Genomic DNA, 21,820 nt, shown 5'->3' with positions numbered 1-21,820 from the left:
CAGAGAACACAAGATTTCTTAAATTTTTCAAAGTGCCCCCACGAGATCGATAATTTGAAATATTATATTAAAATATCATATTGTAAAAAATGAAGAAAAAAAAAGATATTTTATTCTGAAATAAAGAGAAAAAGATAGTAATGTAATAATTGATCTTTTTTTAATCATACTCGCGCATTCATACTCATTCGTATTTTTCCTCGGATTTGCATAGGGCTCACAATAGGACCCTATCATGCCTCATTAGTGTGACTTTTAATTCGTCTTTAATTTAATTGCTTGGCGTCGAATTGTAGTACTTGATTACAATATATTTGACGAAGTTTAAAAATTATTGGCTAATATAAAGAGAGGATAAGCCACGACTGCTCAGAGAAGAAGCTCAGATTGTGAAGAACTGGGGTTCGATTCTCGGTGGCGGCTTGAGGCCCACCTAGCTTCAGATCAATGGGTGCCAGCTGGTCAGGGAAGTAAAGACGGGCGGTGCGCAGTGCTGATATCATTACCGCAATCATGAAAAATATTACGAAAGGGGAAAATATCGTAGTACATTTCTATACAACTGAAAAGAGGAGGAGAGGGAAGGGGAAGAGTCAAGGTATGGAACCGTTCCTTTCCCCAGATGGCGCATTCGAGCGTTGCAATCGGGAACACAAATAGCTTTCATTGTCACGAATATTCGGAGAAGCAGAAATAATTACCAGGAAGCGTGTCGTTCTTATTAATAAAACAAATATGACTTGGTTTATTGTGTTTTAAACATGTAACTGTTAGCGGGGAGGAATTTTATTATTTTCTTCGCATGCGTAATGGAACGATACTTCTTATTTAACTTCGTCGGTAATTTCACTGTTATATTTGACTTTCACATTGTCTTACTTAATTTGTATTAATATCTTTAAATAGATTTTCGTGCCTGCGAACGAAATATTTATTTTTTTTACTTTGATTCGTAATTTATGAGGGATAAGCAATATCCTCTCATGGCATATACTTCTGCTTCAAGCTCTGAAATCAGGAAGTTATATAACTAATAAAATTTTTGTATGAACTAAGTTATTAGTGGTTAGATTGTTGTATTAGGTGCTATTTGGTTTGGACAATAATTCGTGGTGTGCGAAAAAACTCAATAGTTTCTTCATCAGTGAGTTGTCTTGATTTGACTTCTACAGGATCTTTTATACCGATGGTATCAAAGCTCCATAATTCTGTTAAATCTAAATTGGTAGCATAAGTAATACTCTTCGAAGAATTTGAGCAGTTTCTTTGTTTACCTTGGAGTGTCCATCCAAATTTTGTTTCAATAGCTGCTAAGTTCTTGTCAATTGGCTCAGTTTTTCCTATCAATTATGCGCCAATGTAATCTGCTGCTATTAGTAAGCCTATTTCCGGTATACATCTTTGCCCGTATCACTTAAACTAATACCTTTCCTTTTCAATATAGGATATATATTAGAATTTTGTACGCGTGGAATATGACCACAAATTTTTTCTTCATCTAGAACGGAAATGTTTTCTCTTGAAATCTGAACATAAACTTTGCAATGTAATGTTATACACATGGTGTGATTCTTGTTTAGTTTCACTTCTCCCGAAAAGTCCATGACTCAATACTTCTTGATCTACTGGTATTAATCCTAGTTTATTTGCAATATCTCTTATAAAAAGTCTCTGTGCTCCAGTATCTAACAATCCACGTGCAATTCCAAACCTCTCATTATTAACAATTTTCACTAATACAGTTAACAGTAAGGTTGAGGAATTCTTCGGCGATAAGAGAACCTTCGCTTCTGATTCTGGAGGCTTATCTCTGTCCTTTTGTCGTATTTTGGAACACATAAAATTATGATGTCTTTTCTTGCAAAAAAGGCATTTGATATAGGCTTTACAAAACTTTGAGTGGTGACCTGGTTTAAAACAGAGGAAACACACGTTTCTTCCGTAAATCTTCCTTCCTCTCCTCTAGCAACATGTTGATAACCCTAAAGCATTCCATTGAACTATGAGAGGATTTATTACAAAATAAATGTTGCTTGACATTTTTATCAAGCCTTTTCTTTTCACTTGCTACAATGCAAGATGCAGTAGGAATTTTGTCTTTCATGGTGAACATAGGTAATTCTTGATTTCTTCCAAAACCTGATCGTGCAAGTTGTAGCCTCTCTTCACTTTCAACTTCCGATCGAAGAAATCCTAACAAGCTGCTTAAAATAGTTGCATCGTCAACTCTACTATTCGTTCGTTCCCACTCCTTGATGAAATCTTCTGGCAAGGCAGACTCAACTAATAGATATTACATAGCTTCGTATCTTTCAGACGTTACTCCTGAAGTCTCCAAAGCTCGTAGTTGAGTTTCTAATTTATCATAAAGAACACGCAATGTAAAATTTTCACCGCTTTTTGCTTGGGTTAAAACAAGATTTAACAGTTCCTGAACATAAATTTGGATTAATAATTCATCTTTGGCGAAATGAGATTTTAATTGTTCAACCGCTTTATAATAATTGGTACCAGATGGCGGAAAACTTTCGACTAAATCTCTCGCCACAGTGCCGATTTCTGTTGCTTGTAGAAGATATTGGAACCTATCGTCTGAATCAATGCTATTATCTTCATGAATTTTGTTAAATTGTCCACAGAATCCAGGCCAATTTTTAATATTGCCGTCGAAACGTTTCAATTCCAATTTGGGGAGACGAAAATTTCGTTTTGTTTCATTTAACGCTTCAAGAATTTCCTCGTTTTTTTTTTTTTTTCAATTTTCGCCAAATTCAAATCTACTTTTGCTTTCATAGAAACTCAGCGGTTAGCCGTAATTTTCTGTTAAATCTGTTTCGTTGGCCAATTCGATTTCATCCAAATTTTCTATTTCTAGCCAAATTACTTTTATTTTTTTCGTCTATTATAAATAACCTTTCGGCTTTATCTTGTAAACTATTGAAAACAGATATCAAATCATTTTTAGTTACCTTTTCTGTCTTTAAGACGGCTTCCATTTCTTTCAAGGATCTTGTAAATAATCGCCGAAGTTGCGTTCTCTCACATTTCAAATTTTCCATAGTCCTGTCACGGACGCCACTTGTTAAAAGATTCTAAATAAATACTATGGAATTTTATAAAAAGAAAACGCTTTAATTACGATATTTGCAATAATTTTGGAAGCCTAATGAAAATTCTAATTGCAACATATCTAATCAAAATATACAACTATTGTAGAGTTGAGTTGTAAGCTGCTGATACTTCAACACTGTACCTTGGAACTTTCATTGCACATAAAATCTTCCATTTTCTATTGTTCCTATCTCGATTTCTAATTACTTGAAAAGATAACTTTAAAATCATTTTTCCTGTTTTTTGTAAGAAAATAACGAAATAAGAGGACACCCTATTTTAAATTTTCTGAGTTAGTTTATAATATACTATCTTAAGTAAACCATGTCATTCTTAATTAATAATTATATATTAATTAATTATTAATATTTAAAAAACAAATTTCTCAGTAAAACTGCATAAAGTTCTTTTGGACAAAAGCAGTATAATTCGCATTATAGTTTCAACTGAAATGTTGATTATAAAATTAAAGACATTATTTTATTTTCTCAATAACATAGGAAATCAGACATTGCGTAGTCATTGGAATTTTACTGTCAGCTTTCACTAGAATTCCTCATGAATAAAAGCCTGAGGTTAACTGTTGCTAAGGAAACACTAGTAAAACCATTCCTTGTGAAGTCAGGAAGAATTGAAAAAAATTACCTGACATTTCTATCCTATTTGAGAAAAAAAATGGTGTCAGGTTGGGTAAAGTGGGTACATGGGATAAAATGTGTATATGTTAAAGAAAACTGTTTTCTCTTTTTAAATTGAGAAAATATGTATAATATTTTTAGAGACATTTGCTGGGATTACGACAAGCAGTTTTATTTCAGTTTTAGAAACAATTTATGATTAATCGGAAAAATTTACTGTTAACTGTTTATGACCAACTTATACAGTTTGTGAGTTTAAGTTGTTAATGAACTTTCTTCTAATATTAAAATCTGGCAAAAATTATTAATTTTAGTTCACTGGTAAAAGGACATCTAATGACATAAAATGGGAAAATAAATTTTAAAATTCTATTTATTATGAATTGTTTTCTCAGGTGGGGTAAAGTGGGTACATGGTTAGGCTTATCTAAGTATTGTATGATTGGGATAATTTTTTTACTTCTTTGTTAGTTTTAGTAAGTATCTAATGTTTTATATTTATCTATATTTTATAATGAAATAGTTAAAAAATAATTTACTTGCATGATTGCAGCCCTACATAGTAATTTTAACACTGAAAGCGTTCTGCAGTGAACTGATCGTAAAGACATGGCTCCCAGTTGAACGCCTCAAGCATCACTGGCTGCAGCTAGTAAGTGGGCGGGCAACCTGTTTGATCAGCCTGCATAGGGACCGAGGGTGCTCGGTATCGGTCCTTGTTCAACTGTTCTGCCGGAAAGTGCTCGACTTCGCTCCCATGTTGTCGGGCTACTGAAGACGAGGGTCCATCCCCTCTGCAGAGGATCAAAATTGCAATGACGTGTCTTTGGATTATCCTCAGTGATGTTTCCCAGACTGTCGCCAATAGCCCATTGTGCTGCTCTAGTGATAGCTAAATATAGTACCTACCTAACACTGAAAGCAAAATTTCTTTTAAATTTTGTTGTTTAAGGAGACAAATGATAGGGGGGGGGATTACAACTTAACAGGCATATACAATTTTAAAAAAAATTACAAAAATAGCATATAGGCACAACCTAGTGATCATATTTAATATATTGATGAGTTTTCACCCAGATTTCTACCTTCATATGACAGTTTTTTCATGGAAAACAATGCAATTTCTTTAACTAGATTTAATAAAAATACATGTCCGCTATAGATAGTAAAAATACCTTAAATCACTACAATCGATATTTATTTTTACACTCTCATTAATATTTCAAATAAACCAAAAACTGTTATAGTTTTCTTGCTTTTTGATGAAATTCTGTAGAGTTAAGCAAATTATACTGCATCCAAATTGAAGCCAGAGTTCGCCCTAGGAATAAGAAAATGCAGGGTGCTTCCACTCACAAAAAAGGGCAATTTGAATTATGAAAGGGCACTCACTTAAGACCATGTAAAAATTTATCAAATTTTAATATTGTGTAATAACTGAATTTGATCCTCAACAATTTTTAAATTACCCTCTTATACTATTTTATGTATATATTTCACAAAGTAGTTCTCACACACTGTCAAAACAAGATAAAAAATTTTAGTTAATAAAAAATAATTAAAGACATGATGAAAATTAATCTCTAAGCTTATATTTTTTTTTTTCCAAAAAAAGTAAATTTAAAAAGAAATGATTGATTGATAAACAATTTGAAAGCATTTTCCTGTAGTTTAAATTGAAAATTATGCAGGGGAAAGAAATGAATATTTAAAGGTGCATTTTAAAAATAATTTTAAAATCACTTAAAAAATTCATTAATATACCCTTATTAATTTTTAGGCATTATATTTCCCTGATTAATTTTTAAGCATTTATAAAACATCCCACTGATATTTAATATATTGTTTTATTTTTATAATCCATTTCAAACTTTTGTATTTTCTCAATTCTTGTTTTATTTTCAGGTGTTAATGCTGAAGAGGAATCATTTGTTTTGAATTACTTTCTAAGATAACTTGTAATGATCCACTACTAGTACATCTGATGAGATAACTTGTGATGATCCACTACATCTGATGAGATAACTTGTGATGATCCACTACATCTGATGAGATAACTTGTGATGATCCACTTCAATCTTCGAATCTATTTTATCATTCCTCATATGTATATTTTCTAAATTTAAAGAAAATATGCAAAAAAGTAATTGCTTCACAGTTTTTAATAATTTTTTTAAAAAAATCTTTTCAATGTGCAGGCTTTGTAAAGGGTCTCTAATCTTCGAACCTGCTTTATCGTTCCTCATATGTATATTTCGTGCATTTAAAGAAAAGATGAACAAAAAGTGATTGTTTCACAGTTTTTAAGAACTTTTTTAAAAAATCTTTTCAATGCGCATTCTTTATCCAGAGTTCTAATCTTCGAACTTGCTTCATCATTCCTCATATGTATATTTTCTAAATTTAAAGAAAGGATGCAAAAAAGTGATTGTTTCACAGTTTTTTAAGAATGTTTTTTTTTTTTAATTTTTCAATGTACAGGTTTTATCCAGAGTTCTAATCTTCAAACCTAAGAATTTAAAAAAAAAGAAAATCTTTTCCATGTGCAGGCTTTATCAAGGGTTCATTGATTAATTGTTTGGTTTAGTGTTTAGGTGACTTTCTACAAATAAACTATTTTCAGGAAGTAACAGTAAAAAAAGTAAATTTAGTCAAAAACTTCTATTTTTTTTTTCTTTTTTTAGTAAGATACTAGGGAAGGTATTAAAAAAAATATAGCTGTCATATGCAATATTAAAAAATACAGAAATTATTATATTTTCAATTTTTTATTGAAGTAAGGGAATGAAAATTTTAGTTATAAGCATGTGTACAACTTCATAAAATAATAGTTTAGGGAAAAAATCTGCTTCTTCTGTTATCACAAGGCCCTGAAGGATAATTTTTTTTCTCTCACTATATCTCATATTGTGTTGTCATGTATATCTTCCGTTCTAGGCTACTTTAACTTATACTAGGCTACTTTAACCTGTAGACTGTACGGGCTTAACTTTCATTCGATTTATATATTTTTCCAGTAAAAAAATCTTTTTGCAAATAAGAAATTTGTCTAATGTATTTTTTTTCTCGAATGTGGAATTTTGCGTACTATTGTAACTTTTTATTTTAACTTCGTCCCCAGAAAAATATCTAAGAGGCCCTTGAAAAATAAATATGCATAAATTCATATTTAAATATGTTTATTAAAATGCACTTATTTTTTTCAACGTGTTATCATGGAGGAAAAAGGCAGAGAAGAGAAATAGTGAAATTGGTTTTTATAAAACTACTGATGCTCAACTAAAAACCATACATATTTTGATCAATCAAATTTTTTTTTTTTTTTTTTTTTTTACGATAATTTCCTTGAATACTCAAATTGTTTCCTAAAGGAAATGTTATTTTATGCAGACATGATTGTGCTCTGGAAAAAATCCAGATTTCTGGATTTTTCGGTAAACGCGATCCGGAAGTTTCCAGAATTCCAAGGTCCAAACGTTTCAAGAATTATTGATCACTATTATTCAATAATTATCAATAATTGAATTATTGTTCAATTATTGATCACATTTATGTATAAAAAAGTTTTTATGTTTTATTTAGAAATATTAGAACTCTAATTTATACTTGGCATCTCTTTCATTTGTAAATATTTTTTCTGGTAGAATAATAAATATGATTAGAGCTAAAAGTAAACTTATGCATAATTATTCATTTAAATTATGCTGCATATAATTTATTTAGAATTTCATGTTTTGAAAATATCTATGATTTAAATTTATAAAGAAATAAATTTTTTGTAATATGTAATTAATGATTTTATTGGAGAAGCTTTCAGGATTTTTGAGTTTTGCTCACAATTACCTCCGTTTATGTCTTATTATGATTTTGTCAAGAAGAATATTCTGAAATTCTGGTTCTAAAACGAAATATATTGCATAAATTTCATGTTATTTGTGTAAAATAAAAATGAAATTTATGCCATTTTAAAAATAGTTCATATTTTTGAGTGTCCATTCAGTTGAAACAAAAAAAAGAACTTATTTTAAATCTAGAACATTTAATAAAAACAGAATAGGAATTTTTTGGTTTAAAAATTTCAAAAAAATTGTTTCTTTAATTGCATATTTTGATACTTTATACTATGGAGTATATGTAGGCAAAACCGTTTTGCTTGGAAACTATTCGAATTAAGGGTAATTATTTGTATGGTTAAAAACATGTGGCAAATTGCACATGGATCTCAAACTGGAAATAGATGTCTATTCATTTGCTTAGCCCATCTTATCTTTAATACTCATACACTCCTTTGAAAAGATAACCTACTGAAACAACTTAAATGTCCTTTTTTACCATTCTATTCAAAAAATTTATAGAGATTTACTATAGCCAGGATGCGTAGCGTTTTTAAAAAGTGCTTAAAGGTGCTTATTTTCATTTTTTAAAAGCCCTTAAAGGTGCTTTTTTATTGAGTGTTTTTAAAGAGTACTTAATTTTTTCTTTTCGAAAATGATAATTTTTTTTCTTTGCTGTGTTGATTTTCACTGCGTATTATGCAAAAGCATGGTTTTCACATCGTTCTGCTCAACATTTTCTCAAATCATTCAAATACAATGTATTTTGGCATACCGTTGTTCCGTAACGTATGAAAGCACCAATTATTTTACATGTTTGATGAAATACTTGTGGATCTGCATGTGCATGAACTGAGCTAGATTCAGTGGATTTTTGCACTATCATGTGGCTTAAAAGGTGCTTATTTTTTGTTGAAAGATTTGGCTACTCTCCCTGCTATAGCGTAGTTAATTCTAACTGAATTTCTTTGAATACTTATTGCATTAAACTTAAAAAAATATTTTAATTTTTGAAAATGATATTTTCTAGCTCACCGAGTGGAAAGAAGTAAATGCAACCCAGTATATTATGCAGTTATTGTCGAAATCTGGTGACAATATTGATGAAGGCAGCAAAATTGAGGATACGTAAGGTAATTAAATAATCATTTGCTTTGAAATATTGTTGTAAAAGTCATAATACTTATTTATTTAAGATTGTTTTTAAGCTTTTTCACCAAGTAAAATAACAGAAAGCCACTGAATAAGTGTCTCAAATGGTTTTTACAAACAATGTCTAAATTTTAAGTTATGTACTTGAAAAAATCTTGTTGAAAAGTAATATCTATATTTTAAAATGGGCAAATATTTTAAATATTAAAAAACTATTAAGTTCAATTTTTAAAAAACTTCAGTTTGGTGACATTTTTACACAGTGATGAAAATTATAAAAATCGAATAATTTGGAGACATTTTTACACAGTGATGAAAATTATAAAAAATCGTATAATTTGTTTGTTTTGACATATTTTTATGAGATCAAATAATGTAGTGTTGGAATAATTTTTCAACAATTAAAACATGAGTTTATAAACACTTTTATTTTCCTGATCATCATAGAGAATGCAGGTTTTTGACAATAAGGCCTCGTTCAAGGTTGGAAAAATTTCGGAAAGACTTCCCTCATTAGTCAGCGTGCGACAGTCACGTGTGGGGAGTGAGGCAAGTCTTAAGGGGTCAAGTGGAAATTTTAAGAAATGTTTCCTGTTTCAATGTCATTGCTTTTCTTTTACTACGCAATACGCATACTATATCGCAAACATCACTGTATCATATCATAAAAGGTAGTGCATAGATAGTTTTTTTTTTGTATAATGTAACTTTAACTATTAATATTACTGAAGAGTTTTAAAGTTAATTACTAATCATTATTTTAATTGAAGACTTTAAGTGAATATAGTTTTTTTTTTTATATATATATATATATAGCCATGTATTATTGAAGAAAAGAGTATCAAAAAATAGCTGAAATTATAAAATGAGTTTAATTTACATAGCGTAACTGCCATATTTCTCTAACATAAAGGAAGTTTGTGTGTACTGCTGACTGCAATCTCAGAACCGTAATATATTTTTCGTTGGTAAAGCGATTTAAAAATAATGTGAATTTAACTATTAACACTGTCTAAGAATTTGAAACAGTTATTAAATATTTATTATTTTAAATTGACATGTTGAGTGACAATAGTTTTTTTTCTTTTCTGTACAATCATTTCCTATTGAAAAAAAAGTTAATAAAAAAGCTGAAATGATAGAAAAAAATCAACTATACATAGCGTAACTGCCATATTTTTCTATAAAGGAGGTTCGTGCGCAATGATGATCACTCTCTTCGTTAATATATCTTTTCGTTAATGAAACGATTTAACAATAATGTTAATTTAATAATTAATATTGCTTTAGAGTTTTAAATAGCTATTTACTATTTATTATTTTAATTAAAAAGGTGAGAAAACATAGTTATTTTTTGTATAATCAATTACTATTTAAAAAAAAGTGACAAAATTTGCCTAAAATGATAAAATAAAGGTAATATGTGCGCAATGCTGATCGCACTCTCAAAATCGGTAACATATTTTTCCTTAATGAAGCTGTTTAACAATAATGTAAATTCAACTATTAATATTGCTTACGAATTTTAAACAATTATTTACTTTTTATTATTTTAATTGCATACCTTGAATGAACATAATTATTTCTTATATATATATAAATCTGAATTGACAAAATAAGTTAACAGAGAGTAATTATTAATTTGTCTGCGGGAAATAAAGGCAGCCTGTGCACAAACTTACATACCATTGGTCAATAAATTTTGGAGCCAAAACTCCCTGGCCCACAACGACTGTCCCGAGTATATTTTGCATTCCTTTTATTTTTATACAAAACGTAACGGTAAAAAACGTATGATAATTCAAAGATTACTATCCTTATAAAGAAAATAGAACAGGATATAAAAAAAATACCATTAAATAAGAGATAAACTCATGGATAAACATAACTTTTATTATTTTTAAGCTATTACGAGTATTAGTATTCGTTCATTAGTTCGTCTATAAGGGCTTATTAATGCTCAAACAAGATAGCGAACAATTTTTAATCAACAAGAAAACTGATCATTTTAGGACTATTACATTTAATTTTAAATAATGCGGAGTTTAAGATCAAAACACTCTTATTACAAAATTTAAAAAATAAATAATAAATTTTTACGAAATCACAGCGCTTTAGAGCATCAATAGCATTTTAATTTGCTATGTTCCCTAAAAATCACTCCCTTTAATGACCCCGTCCAAGGAGTCTTTCGAGCCACACGTAGGCACAAGACATTATACATGCAGAAAGGTAGACCCCCTGGCCGGTTGCGGTCAATGGCGTGTGGACATCAGCCCTTATCCATGTCTAATCGGCTGATATCCATGTCTAATGACAGAGAGTTTTCCAAGCTTAAACACGGCCTAAATCCTTAAGTAATTATCATAAGTAACAGTCCAGGAAAAACCTGGAAAGTATAGGAAATTTAAAAATCAGGATGATATTTCCAAGAATTTTGAGTTTTTTCTTACTAACTAGGAAAATGCAGAGAATTTTATTTTTGTCTTTTAAAAGTTGTGACCAAAGCACTATCTATAGGATATTTGAGGCTGATATTTCAGCTATACTAAGCTATTTCATTTACTATAACATTGTTTGAAGTATGTTAAACTGTTCCTTATTTCTTTATCTTTTTCCTGTAATTAAGACTGGTATAGCTATAGTAATGTAGGTCACTCAAAAGCATAGTTATTGTGTGTTTCCTATTGTGTGTAATCATGGTGCGTAGCATTTTTAAAAAGTGCTTATTTTCTTTATTTAAAAGCCTTTAAAGGTGCGTTTTTCATTGGGTGTTTTTAAAAAGTGCTTAATTTTCCCTTTTCAAAAATGAGATTTTTTTTTGTTACCGTGTCGATTTTCGCCACACACGAGGCCTGTCTAAAAAGTATCCGACCTTTGCCCAGAAAAAATTTTTTGAATACCTGACGGAGTTGGGACCCTAATCCCCTTCAAAGTAGGCCCCTTGTGCTTGCACACACTTAGCCCACTGATCCTTCCACTGCTGAAACACCTCTGGAAGTCTTCTTTTGGAATGGTATGCAGCTCCGTTGTCGCGTTCCCCATTATCTCTTCTCTACTCCCAAAATGAGATCCTATTAGAGGTGTCTTCAATTTTAGAAACAACCAGAAGTCGCAAGGATCCAGGTCTGGAGAGTAGGGAGGTTGGCGAACGGTTGTAATTCCATGCTTGGCTAAGAAAGTGTGGATCAATTGGGATGAATGTGCAGGGGCGTTGTCATAATTAATGCAAGTGCCAGTTGTTCGCCGTCCACATGTCTGGTCTTTTGCGCGGAACTGCGTCACGGAGTCGCCGGAGAACATCTTGATAGTACTCCTTTGTCACTGTTTGTTCTTCCAGTGCGTATTCATGATGCACAATTCCACGGACATCAAAGAAAACAGTCGGCATCACCTTGATTTTGCTTCGCACCTACCGCGCTTTCTTCGGCCTTGAAGTATCAGGATGCTTCCATTGTGACGACTGTCTTTTTGTTTCTTGGTCGTACCCGTACACCCATGACTCATCTCCAGTTATCACGGTGTTCAGAAACCCAGGATCATTGTTGGCGATGTCCAGAAGGTCCTGTGCAACCTCAAAACGGAGGTCTTTTTCTTCCTGCGACAACTTGGATACGAATTTCGCAGCCGCCCGGTTCGTGTTCAGATCTTCACACGAAATTACATGTGCAAAATCTTTGCTCACTCCAATCTCCCATACTGTCAAACGACAATCTGCCATCACCAAATTTCGAAACCTCTCAACATTAGCTCAGGGATGAGATTCTTCCGCGGATTCGCGGATTTCCGCTTTTTTTCAAAATTTTCCATTTTTCCCGCTAATTTCCGCTGAAATTTTTTTTTGCACAAGTTAAAATATTTTATGAGGAATTTAATTTTTCGCGGAGGGAAATTATTGAAGTCCCTTTTCTTATTTATTTACGCACTTATTTTCTTATTTTTTCTTATTAATTATATTTATTTACGATTTTCAAAGATAAACAGAAAATTCAATCTACCCCCTAGCTGCTAACCCTTCCGCATTTTTACTTATTTTAGCTATTTTCTCCGATTTCACGCACAGAAAATAAGATTTTCCGTATTTTTTATCCGTCTGCTGGATAGCTCGTATTTTCGTAATTCAGACGTCGCTGCTTCTTGTATTCATTTTTTAAATTCGATGTAGAGTTTCATATTTACGTGATTTAAAAGTCTCATATCGGGATTTATATTCACATGGTTTACAAGTTTAAAAATCGCACTTTTTTTGTCAAATTTTTGTTTATATATATATATATATATATATATATATATATATATATATATATATATATATATATATATATATATAAACTGCTGTTTGTAGAAAATGCAACACCATGAAAGAATCATCAGAATCAAATGAAATTTAATGCAGAAACGACTTGTACTGATACAAATAAATGATGAAATTTTCAAAACAAAAGAAACAAATTAAGCGTCCGAAATCAGTATTTGGTGCAGCCACCACGCGCTGCAATAAGTGCTGCTATACGACGTGGCATGGAGTCAAACAGATGTTGAATATCTGCTTGAGGAAGAGAATTCCATATCGCTTGTATGCGCAACCAAAGTTCGTCTTTGGAAACTGCAGGACGCGGATCACGAGTGAGACGCCGACCAACCATATCCCACACGTGCTCAATAGGCGACATATCCGGCGAATAAGCAGGCCAAGGAAGAAGTTGCATGCGTTGTGCTGAACAGAAGTCTCTAACAGTCCGCGCAACATGTGGGCGTGCATTATCCTGCTGAAAGATAGCTCCAGGGATGCCTTGAAGGAAAGGAACGACTTCGGGCTGTAGCACTTCACGGACGTATCTGTTGCTATTGAGATTACCCTCAATTCGTATCAAATTGGATCGTCCATGATACGAAATCGCACCCCAGACCATAACTCCGGGTGTTCGACCACTATGTCGTTCAATAATACACTCAGGAAGGCAGCGTTGACCGGCATAACGTCTAACACGAACACGGCCATCATGGGTCCACAAATTGAAGCGTGATTCATCTGAAAAGACAACTTGGTGCCAATCAGCTCGCCAGTCTCTGTGCTCAAGAGCCCACTGCCGACGCAGCCGTCGATGATCCGCCGTGAGGGGAATCCTGTATAATGGAACCCTTGCACGCAATCCACGGCGCAGCAGACGACGAATTGACGAAGCCGACAATTGTACACCTGTAGCAGTAGACCAATGTGCTGCCAGCTGCCTGGAGGAAGCTGTGCGATCATTCACCGCCATGCGGAGCAGGTGTCGATCATCGCGCTCTGACGTCACCTTCTGTCGTCCAGTGCCTGTTTTTCGAGTTGTTCGGTGCTCGTCGGTCCACTGCTTCCAAACTCGCATCACTGTGGGACTGTTCCGCTGCATACGAGCTGCTATTGCGCGATAGGAAAATCCTCCTTCTCGAAGGCCGATTATCCTCCCTCGTTCAAACTCCGTAAGTTGCTTGAATTTCTTATTCTTCCGTCGTGGAGGCATACTCAGGTCTCACTAAACGTTTGCCACTAACAAATAATCATAGACTATTTTCAACGTCCCGCTACAGCACTTTATTTATACGCTTTCAGCATCAATTCAGAGGGCGCTGCGCGCGCCACGCACGCGCGATGGCTCTGAAACTTTATTAATTTGCATAATATCCTATAATTGACATTTGCTGCGAATTTCATTTGATTCTGATGATTCCTTCATGGTGTTGCATTTTCTACAAACAGCAGTTTATATATATATATATATATATATATATATATATATATATATTAATATATATATTGGATTTCCTCTTTTTTACTTTCTGACTACTCTCATCCCTGATTAGCTGCACTCTGGGCAGTTTGGGGCCTGCCACAACGCTGCTCACTCTCCCCTGATGTGCTGCCATCTTTGAATCTGTTGAACCACTCCTTAATTTGTGTTACACCCATCGCTTCTTCCCCAAACACCTGCTCTGAATCTTACGAATTGTTTGGCTTTGAAAATCACCAAGCTTTTGACGAAATTTGATGCAGTATCTTTGCTCAATTCCTTCAGTCATCTTGCGAGAAAACTAAATCCGACAAACACTACAAACAGCACCTTACTTGGCGACCACCAGCGAACGTGGTAAAAAAAGTCAAACAAGTGCATTAATGTTCCTCCTTACACAGTACACTGTGGCGTCACCTTAGAATCAGTACTTTGCGTGGGGGAAATTAAAGTCGGATACTTCCTAGACAGGCCTCGTATTATGCAAAAGCGTGCTTTTCACTGTTCTATTCAACGTTTATTAATTTAGTTTTATCACTTTTAACTAAATATGCTTCAATTTTCAAATTTAAATTTTATTATTTTTGTTTTAAAGACGCGTCCTGATCTTAAATAATTTAAATTGGAGGATATTCTTAGAGGCTATTATTGTAGGCTTGGCAATAAGAGGGGACAATCGGAATATTTTTCGTCGCTGTTTAGGGTAACATTGCTGGTGTATCGTTAAAGCAGGTTAGGCATAGTATATTTTATTGTTTGCTATTTATTCAAATATAACTTTTTTTTTTTATTTTGCTTATATGTATATGTTTTAACGTAGCAGAATGCTAGCTGATTAATTGAATAAAATGTTCATAATTTCTCTTATAAATAAATTATTCAAAATTGAAAGATTTTAAAATAGTAAATTTGCTTTGAAATTCTACTACAGCTGTATGCTGATGGTTTGCTTGGATATCTGTATGCAAAGTTTATATTGTTGTTTATGAGTGAAAATATGTATAATAACACTGCATTTTAAATCTGATTAACACGTAGTTTCTTTTTGTAAAATATATATATATATTTGCAAAGCTTATCCGCGAGTAGTTCCCTGATATTGCTGAGATGACCTAGGCTGTAAATAGCGCATGTGCAGCAGCGAAGAAGAAGTGGCTAGCAAGCTACTGCTCATCCTTCCCCTAGGAAATAGTTCTGAATTTATACCTAAAAGAAAAAGTAATCTCTCCTAATAAACTACAGAATTTATGTAATTATTGATAACAATAGTTTGCTAGATATTTGATAATTGAAAACTAGTAACTGTACTAGCTAACTTTTTCATGTTTGATCACTATACTGCTATTTTTCACTACATGTTATTTTTTCGCAATTAACCCATGTTAATTATTTAATAAGCAGATTGTTATTACTTATTAGAATATTAAGCAGAATTAAATAAAACCCGATTTCAACTTTATATGACAATTTGTTTCAAGGTTATAAGCATTTTTATGCAGCTCTTTATGGTTCAGTACTTCAAAAATTATCGAATTTCGGAAATCTTAAATTTTTTAGAAATAAGTGAGTATTGTTTCGTAAGCAATTTTAATGCTGAATTGAATAAAAATCAATTGCAAATAAAGACATTTATTGTTTGACAGTTAAATGCATTTTTTTGAATTTCATAGTATGGGATATGTTTTTATATTTAAACAAATGTTTGTAACAACTAACTATTAGTTTTATTCTGCTCGGTATTATAAGTTATATAGGAGATATTTTACTCAACTTCTTTTAAAAGTATTATTTCAAATTGTTCTCTCTTAGACATTTTCCTCACATAAAATTTCTCACAACTTTAAAACAAATGCTCCTTATCAGCTTGTAATTAGTTTTATTCGATTGAGGGTAAAAAATGCATAAAATTTGGTACACAACTTTAAAATATTAATTTATTAAACGATTGTTCATTCTTGATTACATTGATTAAGAAAATATTAAAATAACTATTTTTTAAGAAACTCTGATGTGATTGACGATAACAGAAGTCCTTTGCAGAATCAACGTCAAAAAAGCTATTAGTTTCATGAAGTCTGACAAAAAGTTAAAAAATATAGACTAGGTTTATTGAGTTTAAAGATTTGTAAGAAAAAAAAGAAAAAAAAATCTAATTATCAAACTTACAAGTACCATAATGATACCAGATGTATAAGAAAATAAAATGCGTTCAAATTTCATGATAAGATTGGAATTTTATATTTGAATTTCTGTAAAGGTTGTTAATGGCAGTACTTTCTTCAGTGTATTTTATTTTGTGGCTGTGGTACCTGTCATGCTTTTTAGCTACGAGGATTGAATAGAAATGGCAGAAGTGGAATGCCATTTATCAGAAAAAGAAAATTAATTTCATCTAGTTAATTTAAATTATGAAAAAAAACAATTTCTAATATTTTAAAACCTGCCACTTTTATTGTAAACATGACTTTCTTACTAATTCATGTTTTTTTCTTTTAGGTTCATATACTTCCAAGTTTCAACAGGTAGACGGAATCAATATTTAAAATAATTTAGTTGGTTTGTAAAAAAAATATGAAATTTTTGTTTTAAATAAAAGTAATTTGAATTTCAGCTGATTAATTATTTAAATCAGGGTGCCCCCCCACCTTGATAACCTGGAATTATCAGGGAATTTTTTTTATACTGGAAAAAACCTGGAAATATCAGGGAAATTTGGATTAAAACCTGGAAAATCAGGGAATTTTAAAGAAAAACTGGAAATTTTTTCTTTGATAATTTATTTAGCTTCACTAATTTTAATTATTTACTAATTTTCTTACTTTAAATTTTCATTAGTTATACCCACTTTCTTTAAACGGAAATGTATCGTCAAACAGTTGAAATATATCATCAACTTAGCGATATTTTGCTTGCATCAAAATTTGCTCCATTACAGCTCTGTTAAACTAGAATGCCACATAAAATTTTCCCACGGTTGCTAAACGAATGTAGAAACCTTTGACCTCTATGGGACTGTGCAATTTAGGAAAGATTCTGGTGGAGGTGGAGAAAGAGATTAGGATATTAGCTTCGGTTTTTAAATTCTGTCCTTGGGCTGAATCCATTTATGGCTCAAGTTTATTCCAATGCTTTGGTGCAGGGCCGTAACTACGCCGGGGCCCCGACGGTCAAAGGGGCCCCACATGAAGAGAACACATCATGTTTTTTCAAAATACAGTACTCTAATTATATATACGTAGGAAAGAAATTGTGTTAAGATAGAGTTGCTGAAAATTTTCTTTTTTGTAATTACGTACCTACTATAACATAAAGGAAAGGGTAAGAAACGGTAAAACACCTTTTCGCAAATTATTTCCCTTTCTTAAAAGAACAAACACGCTTTGCAGAGAAGGGGAAAGGCCACAGCTGCATGTAATTGATTGTTAACACTTTCTGTATATGGCACTTCTGGTTTACTTAGTTGTTTCCTCTACTATCTAGCGTCAGACCCAGTGGTGTGCCAACCAGAGGGAGGCAGAGGGCCCCTCTAAAATTTAAGTGATGGGGCAAACGATGCGTTTCGCCCTTCCTGAAATTTAGACACTCACAAAAATAAAGTAAAATCGGAAATTTAAAAAAAAAAAATTTCCAATTTTGAAGCTATTTTTGAAATAAGAAAACTTTATATTCCACTAACATTTATGTGCTTTGCCTCTTCTGATATTTAGTTATTCGCCAAGATGAAGTCCATTAAAATAGGTAATTTTAGAGAAGAAAAAAAAAAGCTATTCTTTCTCAGCTTTAAAGTTAAACATCAAGTAGGAAACTTCATTTTGTTATGGGCGATTAATGTGTTTTTTGACTTATGGAAAAGTAAAGTGAAAGTGGAAAAAATATTTTATTTCCAATTTTCACTCTTCCGAAATAGTAATGAGGGGGCGAACATAGTGTTTCGCCCCTTTTGAAATTTCAAAGTGCTAAAAAATAATAGAAATTGGTAACTAAAGAAAATTTCATCTTTGAATCTATTTTCCAAATTGAAAACTTTATTTTCTTCTGAGATAAAAGTGAGGGGGGGGCAGGAAATTTGCTTCTCATCTTCAGAAATTTAGACATTAATAGAATAAAATCAAGTAAAGTAGGAAATTTTAGAAGAAAAAAATTGTTTTGTTTCATAGCTTCGACGATATTTTCCAAATAGAAAACTTTATTTTCCTCTTAAATTATAGTAAAGGGATAGGAAACTTTATTTTCTTCTGATATAAAGTAAGGGGGGCTAAAATGTGTTTTGTATCTTCTGAAATTTAGACATTTGAAATAATAAAGTCTAGTAAAAATTTTTTTTCTTTTTTTTAAAAAAATACAACTTAGAATCTATTTTCCAAAAGGAAAATTTTATTTTCCTCTTAAATTAAAGTGAGAGGGCGAAGAATATATTTCACTCCTTCTGAAATTCAGACATTCGCAGGAATAAAGTCAAGTAAAATATATATTTAACTCTTATTTTCGACTTTAAAGCTATTTTCCAAATCGAAAACTTTATTTTCCTCTGAAATTTAATTGAGATGGGAGATAATGTGCTCCACCCCTTCTGAAAATTTGACATTCGCTACAATAAAGTAAAATAGAATTGAGAATTTTAGAAAAAGAAACTACTTTTTTTCCAATTTACTAGCTATTTTCCAAATTGAAGTAGAAATCCCCCCCCACAAGAAAAATACCTTGGTTTTGTTTCAATTTTTTTCTACATATTATGACTTTTAATTTATTAAAAAAAATTAAAACTAAAACACGAAAGGAGAAGCACATCATAAAAAAATATAACAAGTGTTTAGAAAACTAAAGTAAGTACCACTGTTTTGCCTCCTGAAAAATGCATCCTACACTGAGACTAATAGATATATTTTAAAGAATCTTTTGACTGTGGGTGGTATGAAAGTGTTAAAACCTTCATACCACACACAGAGTTGACCTACAGTTATCTGACTCCTCAAAAAATAGCCATCTCCTTTTACACCATGGGAAAATGACCTTTTGCTTCTTTAAATTGCCTTAATCATTTTTATGACCATGTGGGCTCTTTTGTGCTTTTATAAAATGTCATATATTTACAGTACCATCTATATGTCCCTTGAGTTGTCTTAAACTAGCAATTATCTAGATGTTCTCGGACAATAGATGTAAGCTTTTAAGGGATCCAAGGGGATGACTCTTGTTGACATTTACTTAGGTCATTTTGTCAAGAGATTTTTTCTGAGACAAACGCAAAACGTTCCAGTTAAATTCCAGTTTTTAGCTCATTTAATTGCGTCATTTAAATTAACCATTTTTAATTCAGATATAAATTTTCTGTTAGCTTTTATTTTATTCAATTTTTGAAATTAAAATTTAACTTTAATTAAGAGTTATTGAAATTACTTGCAACTTCCTTTTTTTTCAAACATAAATCATGATATCAATAATCCCCATTCTTAATAAAAATTTTCTTTGGAAAACAAGAAAACCAAATGTAAATTTATTTATAAGGAGGTAAGTAAATGTTTGCATTAACTCATTTAATACATTTAAATTTTATATTTATATACTGTTCTAATTCTTTTATAAGAATGGTAACATAAAAATTGCTTTTTTTTATGTTCGTATATAAAATTTAATTTGTATAGTAAATACTTTAATTGATAATTTTACTGCTTATTGGGTGCATGGATTTTGTTCTAATTTTTTATTTTTCAAATTATTAAAACCTTTAAATTTTTTAAATTTGAACTTCGAATTTTTAGGGTTTTCAACAACTTTGAAAAAAAGACAGGATAATAAAATTAAAAAGTGAAATGCAATCTTTATTTTATATTAAAAAAAAAATCATATTTAATTAAATAAAAGAACGCATTTAATATAATAAAAAAGCTATGAATATCAGCTTAGAATTCAGTAGTAATTAAAATTCGTTTCCAAGACGAACCATTAAAAAGAACTTTTTTTTAATTAGTAAATATGCTTTGACTTTTTCTCATTTTTCTTTCATAAGAAAAACAATTGCTCTTTGTCATAATTTTGTCACATATGATTACATGGCGTCATGAATACATAGGCCAAATATTCAAGAACGATTTTCTAGGGACCTGTCCATATTGGAGTAAGGCAACTTTGTTTTTGTTAATCGATGTATATAGAGAAACAATTTCTGAATATTTTTTCAATTAGGACTATAGATCACCGTATGCAGAGTCAAACTTTTGGGATCTTTATCTGAAGAAATTAAAGTAAATAATGGAGTCTGACAGGGAGACTCCTTATCCTGTCTTCTTTTTAATGCTGCTCTAGAGAAAGTTATAAGAGATGCTGAAATCAATATCAGAGGCAACATATTTTCAAAATCTATTCAAATATTGGCGTATGCGGATGATTTAGACATCATTGCAAGAACTGTTCCTGCATTAAAAGAGGCTTTCCTTTCTTTGGAGCTTGCTGCTAGGGATATGGGACTAATCATTAATACCGATAAGACCAAATACATGCCTGTATTTGCTAAATTAAATTCTAGTGAATCCTATCTGGAGATTGGTTCCCACAGGTTTCAGTCTGTTCAGAATTTTACTTACCTTGGTTCAATAGTTACTGCTGACAATAACATAGACAATGAGATTCGGAGTCGTCTAATTTGTTCAAATAAAGCTTTTTATGGTTTAAAAAGTTTTTTCAAATCCTCTCTTTTATCAAAAAATACAAAACTTTTACTCTATAAAACATTAATTAGGCCAATACTTACCTATGGCTCTGAGCCCTGGAACCTAACTCAAGCTGGTGAAAATAAAATTGCCATTTTTGAGAGAAGAGTTTTGAGGGCCATCCTTGATGGGATAGAAATAAATAATTCCTGGAGAAGACGATATAATACTAACTGTATAAAATCTACAGAGAGCCAGATATTGCGAAATTCATAAAAATAAATCGAAAGAACTGGGCAGCTCACATTTTCAGAAGGAATGATGACTCAAATTTGAAGAAAATCCTATTACACTAACCCCTAACGAACAGGAAAAGAGGTAGACCCAGGCTGAGATCCTTACTCTAAAGGAGAAAAACTGGCGAACAAGTGTCAAAAGTAGAGAGAAGTGGATTCGAATTCAAAGGAAGGCACTGGCCCACCCTGGGCTGTCTAGCCAGATATGATGATGATGAGGACTATAGATCAATTAGGAATATTTTTTCAATTAAAATGTGGGTACATGTGCCGATAGAAAAAAAAAGTCTACAATTTCCTTCAGTTTCCATAACGCGATCAAAAACTTTTAGATTTGAAACTAAAAAATAATTTTAATTTTTATAATGGTTT

At 31.7% G+C, this 21,820-nt stretch overlaps 1 long non-coding RNA gene across 1 annotated transcript; it reads left to right on the top strand.

Annotated features, from left to right (window-relative positions):
- Positions 1–699: 699 nt before the first annotated feature.
- Positions 700–17,115, top strand: LOC122272604 (uncharacterized). Its single transcript, XR_006227162.3, has 4 exons — positions 700–840; positions 5,655–5,892; positions 8,613–8,710; positions 17,002–17,115. It is a non-coding gene; the product is annotated as an uncharacterized LOC122272604 (long non-coding RNA).
- Positions 17,116–21,820: the final 4,705 nt, after the last annotated feature.

This window comes from Parasteatoda tepidariorum, chromosome 9, assembly GCF_982258835.1.
Source record: "Parasteatoda tepidariorum strain Cologne lab strain chromosome 9, Ptep-v5.0, whole genome shotgun sequence".
Lineage (NCBI taxonomy): Eukaryota > Metazoa > Arthropoda > Arachnida > Araneae > Theridiidae > Parasteatoda > Parasteatoda tepidariorum.
The sequence above is the reverse complement of the archived record's forward strand: the minus strand, read 5'-3'. Positions and strand labels throughout refer to the sequence as shown.